The 6,136-nt window shown below is 43.1% G+C and overlaps 1 long non-coding RNA gene across 1 annotated transcript in view; it reads left to right on the top strand.

Moving 5' to 3' along the window:
* Positions 1-2,573: 2,573 nt before the first annotated feature.
* The window catches only part of LOC105530399, a 5,839-nt gene continuing 2,276 nt past the window's right edge, over positions 2,574-6,136 (top strand). The window contains exon 1 of the long non-coding RNA XR_001004647.1: positions 2,574-2,778. This is a non-coding gene — a long non-coding RNA (uncharacterized LOC105530399). The remainder of the gene's footprint in view (positions 2,779-6,136) is intronic.

Genomic DNA, 6,136 nt, shown 5'->3' on the forward strand with positions numbered 1-6,136 from the left:
AAACAAATACAGTGAAAAATAAAACCATATACTACAAAATTTTGATTATCTGGAGCTCTTTAGAAAGGAGCTGATTGCTGACTTTTCTATGTGGCTCAGGGTTTCTATCTTCAAGAAATGATTTTTTAAAAGACTTCAAATGGAAAGCTCTCTAAAATGCACCCCGTGCTTCCAAGCATTCTTAAACATAGTATGAAGAACACAATCTAACCTCTTCCTCATATGGTTTGCATGTGTGCTCCTCCAAATCTTATGTTGAAATGTGACCTCCAGTGTGAGAGATGGGCTTAGTGGGAGGTGTCTGAGTGACAGGGGCAGATCCCTCATGATATAGCTTGGTGCTGTCCTTGCAATAATGAGTGAGTTCTCACGCTAGTAATTCACGCCAGATCCAGCTGTTTAAAAGAGTCGGGAACTCCTCCCCTATCTCTTGCTCCCTCTCTCGCCATGTGACATGCTGGCTCCCCTTCACCTTCCAACAGGACAACCTTCCCGAGGCCTTCACCAGAAGCGCAGCAAGATACTGGTGCTACGCTTGTAGAGCCTGCAGAACTGTGGGCCAAATAAACCTCTTTCCTTTATAAATTACCCAGTTTCTGGTATTCCTTTAAAGCAATGCAAAACAGATTATTACAAGGTCTCAATTCATTCATATTAATATCTATTATTCTAGAGTCCTGTGTTAATACAACAATGTTCTCAATATCAGCATAAGTACATGGAGCTGTTTCTATTTTTTCTTTTCTCTTTTTTTGGAGACAGGGTCTCACTCTGTTGTCCAGTCTGGAGTGCAACAGTGCGATCGTAGCTCACTACAGCCTCCACCTCCTGGGCTCAAGTGATTCTCCTGCCTCAGCCTCTCAAGTGACTGGGACCATAGGTGCTTGCCTCCCAGATTTCTGCATGTTTGTCTGCATCTTCTCTCTTTGCCTGGCTGTGACTTCTTACTGCAGCCATATGTCCATTTCTCATACCCCTTATCTCTGTTAGTGATTGGAAAGTTGGGTCCAAGTTTGTGAAAATTTTTTATTTGTAAACTAAAAATATCTTCCTTCTGGTGAACATCTGACACTTTAAGAGGAATGGATATGAGTCTTTTTATTTTTTGTTTTTCACTCTGCCTGTTCCAGATTATATTTTATTATCAATTGACGTGTAATACAATAAAAGCTTTTTATAAACCATAAAGCATTAATATAACTATAAAGTAGTGTGAGTATCTTTAGGGATTTTTTGTGCAACCTACATTTCCCAGCTAGCCAGCCATGCCCAGCCCTTCTAGGCCCTGAACTGAAGGCACTTGTCCACCTACTGGTTATCTTTATTAAGTGACTGGGCAAGAGATGGTGCCAGTAGTGTAGAAATAGATTGTACCAGGATCTTGGATTTTATGTTCAGGAGTCACAGCTGGCTCATTTTTACAAGTTCAACTGAGCATCCTGGCCACTATGCTATTCCAGGCCACAGGCTTGCTAGAAGCGTTGGAGTGGGTGTCCACCCCAGTGTAATTTCCCTAGAGGCTGGTGGGGCTTGGGGCACCTGGAACCCTCAGGGCAGTCTCCTCCTGCCAAGAGCAGCCTTAGTGGTTTATCCCAGTTTGCTGTACAGATTTCATTTGCTGCGTATGTCATGGTGTGAAAAATGCTGAGAAGGCTGGATGTTAGGTGGTTATACTGAATTGCAAGTCGTTGCATTTAAGAGTATGGATGGTGTGTCCTCTACCCTGCTTGGCAGACTTTGCTGTGAATGCATTTTTTGTCTTTGTCACAGTAAACAGAGACATCTATATTTGAGAGTTCACTCTCACTAAGCTACTGATTCAGTTCTGTGGAAGACAACCAGGCTGGTGCTAATATATGAAAGTGTTTTAGAAGTTAAATTCATTCAGGCCGGGCTTAGTGGCTCATGCCTGTAATCCCAGCACTCTGGGAGGTGGAGGCAGGGAAATCACCTGAGGTCAGGAGTTCAAGACTAGCCTGGCCAACATGGTGAAGCCCTGTCTTTACTAAAAATAAAAAAATTAGTCAGGCATGGTGGCGCATGCCTGTAATCCCAGCTACTTGGGAGGCTCAGGCAGGAGGCAGGCTGAGGCAGGAGGCTGGGCTTGAGCCCAGAAGGCGGAGGCTGCAGTGAGCCAAGATCGCTCCACTGAACTCCAGCCTGGGTGACAACGAGACTCTGTCTCAAATAATAATAATAACAATGATAATAATAAAATTCATTGACTGGACATGTATTTCTTGAGCACAGACACTGTAATAAACTCTGGAGACACAGGATGAATAACATAAGACTCTTCCTCCAGTGGGCTCTGGAGGGAGATAGCTGGGTACACACATAATCACCATCTGATATGATGAAAGCCCCGCACAATTCTGGCCTTCATAAGGGGACACTTACCCTGCCCTTTCTCTCCTATTCCAAACACGACATGAACATAACATGACAACAAGATTCTCAATCTCGCTAAACACCTCGTGGTATGTTTCACCTCCTAGGTCATAGTTCTTTGTGGTATAACAGCTTATTGCATGACTGAAGATTCGTGGGTTCATTACATTGCTTATCCCCACATCCTATCTGCAGCCTCTAGTCCAAGACTCCCAAGGGCCCCACGACATCTGATGCATCTTAGCACAGAGCACGCTAATGTCGACTCATGCCACATCCCTGTTACACACAAGCGGTCAGAGAGGAAGCAGGGCAGAGCAGTTTTCCTCTGAGCCAGACCTCAGAGGTGGGCGTGGTATTTTTGTTTTTCCTTCCACCAAACAAAAGGTTTGTTAAGCCTACAAAATTTCCACTGTGAGGTTGAGACTTTTGTTGAGAAAGATCTGGAATGGAACAGATTAGGTTTTTAAAACCGAATTAAGCTTTAAAAAAGGTTGAGTCAACTATGATGATAATAACATTTGACCTACAAGAATGAAAGGAAACCACACAAGTAAACAAAGCCACATTTAATGATGGAGGCCTAATTGCTTTGTTTTGAAAATACAGGATTATTTTGAGCTTCAAAAGGAAATGTGCTTACGCACAATTTGAAGGTTGTAGTTTCCTTCTCAAAGAAAAATGATTGAAGATTTCACTTGGGTAAAATTTAAGAGGGCTTTGTCCTTTGAGCACCTAAAATCTTCAGAGTTAAGTTGTGATTTGTCCTTTTTGTCTGATAATGACTACAACTAATGTTAACTGAGCATTTGCCAGGGACTATGCCAATGAATTATCTCTTACTAATCTGAAATACAGGACAGTAGTGGTGAGCCAAATTTTATGTTGCTTTTGTTGCATGACAAAAGATTCAAGAGATATAAAAGACAGAAAAATACGGTTATCTCGGAATACAGCATGTGGCATCGCTGTTGTACTGGTGATTATGTGAAGGGCAAGACCACTTTTCAGAACACGCTCATTACTCCTCCAAGACCACATTTAGAGTCTGTATGATCCAAGGACAGCAGCTGTGTTTGTTATCAATTCAGATCCTACTTTGTACTTTGCGGACCCCAATAATGTACCAGCAAGAAACTCGAGTCTCCCATGTTGAGAAAAATGTGACTTTGGCTGTAAGAAGGTTTCATGAGGCAAAGAATTTTAGCCTCCCTGAGCAAATATTTTTTTTTTTTTTTTTTTTTTTTAACCAGGAGGAGTTCATATTAATGCTTGGAATATCTGAAGTACAGGCATTCTGGAATTAATGAATATACCACCCATTCAAGCAAGTCAGGGAGTTGTGTTGAAAACGGAAAGGCTTCTCATGTGCCTGGAAACCAGAAGGCAATTGCAGACCCCTCTTCCCAGGGCAGCCAGCTCACCAAGCTTCTGTCACACTGGCCTCTTTCTGTTTGTCCAACACATGAGTCATCTTTTGCATTGGGGCCTTTGTATCTGCTGTACCTTCTGCCTGGAAGGCTCCTTGAACTCAGCTCTTTTTTTTTTCTTAGCTCAAAAATCAAGATTTTTTTCCCCTGACTGTCTTGTCTAAAGTAGACTCCCTCAAGTTAGGGCATCTATTCTAGTCTATAATTGTATGTTTATTGCAGGTCATTATTATCTGGCTCCCTTCACCTCCATGTAAGATCCATGACAGCAGGACCTGTGTCCCTCTTGCTCACCATTGGACCCCACTGTCCAGCACGGTGCTTGACATATAGTTGTTGCTCAATGCACACGTGTGTGTATGTATGTATGTGTATGTATGTATGTATGTATGTATGTGTGTGTGTGTGTGTGTATATATATATATTTAGAGACAGTGTCTCACTCTGTTGCCCTGGCTGGAGTGAAGTGGCACAATCATAGCTCACTGCAGCCTTGACCTCCTGGGCTTGAGAAATCCTCTTGCCTCAGCCTCCCGAGTAGCTGAGACTACAGATGTGTACTGCCACACCTGGCTGCTTCTTATTATTATTATTCTGTAAAGACAGGGTCTTGCTATGCTGCCCAGGCTAGTCTTGAACTCCAGGCCTCAAGGGAACCTCCCACCTCAGCCTCCCAAAGTACTGGGATTATAGACATGAGCCATTGCACTGGCTCAGTGCATATTTATTAAGTGAATGAATGAATAAGTGAATTTGTGAATACATGAATAATATTGAATTTAGTTATATTAGCAAAATGGGATATTACAGGATAGCACACAAACCTTATTACTGTTGTTTCTCTGAAAAATATGCCCCCTGAGAATGCAACTTGTGAGTGGGTGAGAGACTACATATAAGGGTAAAAACTGGCTAGGGCATAAAAAGTAGAAATAACAATATAGAGACATTAAATTTGCCTCTGAAGAAGCATAAAGGAAGTCTGCTTGACCTGAATAATCTTTAAGTCTGAAAACATTTCATCTATCAAAATCCAAAATCTTGACACTCATCACTAGTTCCCACTCCCAATAACAGTTTTCTTGAAAAGATAGAAATGTCCACTCACATTCTTTTTTTTTTTTTGAGATGGAGTCTCACTCTGTCACCCAGGCTGGAGTGCAGTGGCGCGATCTCAGCTCACTGCAAGCTCCACCTCCCAGGTTCACCACCCACATTCTTGACTGCATCACGCTTCCTGCAAAAATTGCAGATGGAGAGGCAGGGGAGAAAAAGCATCAGGGAGGTGTTGAAATAACTCATATTAGAGACCCCTAATTCCACAGTCAGTTTTAAGTGGGCAACTCTGTCTTCAGAAGGCTTAGGCTTTTGAATCTGTGGAAATCTACAGCTCACAATGTAAGCTGTTGGCTACCAGGAAATTAAGTGATGAAATACTAACCCGATGAGTAGAGGAGGGAGGATGCTTGCTCATAGAGTTGTCTGCAGGTTGTGAGAGAGTGCCAGAATTTGGGCTTCTGGAGGAGGGAAAGAAGGTTGGAGGAGTCTGAAAGAGAAAACCAAAGTCCTCTGGTCCTGAGACCTTCCTCCAGGGATTGAGAGGCTGGGGTAGAGGTTAGGGGCTGTAGGGAGAGAAGTGGGAGCTGCAGTTTGGGGAAGGTCTGGGATCTTCTGCTTCTATCCCTGCACGTAGCAAGCCATTGGGATTTTCCAAAGCTTCAGGATAGATGAGGCAGTGCGGCCCAGTCTGAAATGGCCTCCGCGATGTAGGTGGAAAGATGTTGGTGATGCCTGAAGGTTCTTGTGTGAGCATGAGAGTAAGCTGGCAGCTAACTCCCTGCCACTGAGCCTGCCCCTTCTTGTCTTAGGGTTACAGTTTTGGGTTACAGTGTAACTGACATAATCTCCAAAGATCTGATCATGTCTTCTAATGTGTCCTAGGTACCACTTGAGAGGTACCAAGTCCTGTAGAGATTCAGAGAAGGAAAAGTGCACTTCTGGCTGGGGGTCAGGAAAAGGCTCCGGGAAAAAGCTGGCTCAGAGGGATAAGGAGACTTTTAGTGGATGGGGAAAGAAAAGCATTCAAAGATGAAACAGCAAGAGCAAAGTACAGAGTGAACGCAGAGGTGTTGTCAAAGACTGATGTGGAGACCTGCTGCATGTGGTTGGGAAGAGAGGGAGGGGTTAACAGCCACTGGGAACTATGGATGGAGGCAGTGTTCTCAAGAAGAATAAAGAGGTTAAAAAAAAAAAAAAAAAAAAAAAAAAAAAAAAAAAAACCGGGGGCTGATGACAAAGGAGGCACTTGAAAAACA

Source organism: Mandrillus leucophaeus, unplaced genomic scaffold (genome assembly GCF_000951045.1).
Source record: "Mandrillus leucophaeus isolate KB7577 unplaced genomic scaffold, Mleu.le_1.0 Scaffold82, whole genome shotgun sequence".
Lineage (NCBI taxonomy): Eukaryota > Metazoa > Chordata > Mammalia > Primates > Cercopithecidae > Mandrillus > Mandrillus leucophaeus.